The sequence below is a fragment of the Limulus polyphemus genome, unplaced genomic scaffold (genome assembly GCF_000517525.1).
Source record: "Limulus polyphemus unplaced genomic scaffold, Limulus_polyphemus-2.1.2 Scaffold5540, whole genome shotgun sequence".
Taxonomy (NCBI): Eukaryota; Metazoa; Arthropoda; class Merostomata; order Xiphosura; family Limulidae; genus Limulus; species Limulus polyphemus.
In genome coordinates, this window is record NW_013671150.1 from 1 (window position 1) to 1,816 (window position 1,816).

The following is a 1,816-nucleotide window of genomic DNA, read 5'->3' on the forward strand; positions in this document are numbered from 1 at the left end:
TATTAAAGTTTTTCTTCGTTACCCATTCAAGCCGTCTCCAAGTATTATTAGTCTCAAAGTGGGTTCCTCGTCATCGAAATTAAAATATTGCATAGGATTACCTTTTGAATAATTTCTTTGATAAGGTCATAAATTAATTTGGACATCATTTGGTAATCTCATCAGTTAATAAACCGAGATTTCAAGGAAACAACAGTAAACTGTGGTTAATAAATATGAACGTGATTTATTTTACACGAGCTCTTGATCATCGGGTAAAGGACTTTAAAAAATCACACTTATTACGCTAAAAATCGAGTTTTGACACCCGCTGTGGGCAGAGCAGAGATAGACAATTGTGTAGCTTTGCGCATAACAATAAACAAATCTAACAGTAAAATGTGATTTTATGAGGAATTTTTCCAAAAACTAAAGCTACTCATGAAAAGGATTTAAATATTTTTCTTGATCAACAAACTAAACAGTATTTATGTTTGGGGCAGATTTCAAGTTTCATATGTTTGTTTTTAATTATGCACAAAGGGCTATTTGTGCTCTCCCCACCACGGGTATCGAAACCCATTTGTAATGTTGTAAGTCCGCAGACATGGCGTTGTGCCACTGGGGGGGGGGGGGAGAGTTTGTGATTTATTTGATTAATAATTGTTGTGGCAAAATGTCAGAGTTTATAGTAAAATGGTCCAAGAGATAGCCCCATTTTGTAGTTTTGCCCTAAATCAACAATAAAATAAATAGATTAATATAAATTTTAGTACATACTACTCTATTGTACATAACTTAAGCCTATCATAAATAATAATAATATAGAAGTTGGCACGGTTAAGTAATCTTGAACCGGGTACCTCTGTGAAAATACTCGGGACCCCAAGTACAGCAATAATAATAAAATAACTTTCATTAAATTAATCACAAATATTAATAATTCCAGTGCATAATATATTATAATACAAAATTAAGTCGTTGATCTGTACGTTTCATTTAAAGAATGATTAACATAGATGTTGTTCGTAATTATTTTTCTTTCTCCAATTAGCAATACCTTCTTTCTGAAGAAGTTGTACCTGTTCTGTTGTGTTTGTTGTACCTGTTTTGTTGTGTGTGTTGTTTTTTTCATTGTAGTTTATTAATCTAAGTTATCAAAAGACATTGTTTAGAGTTTTGAATCTATTTTCTTAGGCACACTTCTCACAAAATATTTGATTTTCAAACAATTTATTTTAGCTTATTTTTGTTAGTAACCACTAGGTAACGTATGTTTATTATTAGTGGACAACAGACGTAGTACCCACATAAACCCAGCAGGAAATTACGTAGTTTCATTTTTTGTTTACTTCCTGAGTGTACTCGCCTCCATTATTATTGTGGTGTTCTCGCCAACGTGTTTTATGTTATATTGTTGATTTACTTCCTGAGAACAAGAGTGTAGTCGCCTCCATTATTACTGTGGTGTTCTCGCCAACGTGTTTTATGTTATATTGTTGATTTACTTCCTGAGAACAAGAGTGTACTCGCCTCCATTATTATTGTGGTGTACTCGCCAACGTGTTTTATGTTTTATTGTTGATTTACTTCCTGAGAACAAGAGTGTACTCGCCCCTGGGTGTTATTGTTTTATGTAAAACCTTGATACCGAGTTATTTAAGAGCCCCGAGTATTAATGCCGAGGCCCCGCCGTGGATCAGCAGAAAGTCTGAGGGCTTATAACAATAAAAATGAGGTTTCAAAATCCCCGGTGGTGACAGCACAGATCGCCCATGGTGTAGCTTTGTGCTTAATAAGAAACAGACAAGCCTGTTTCAACCTCGTTTTTATTACG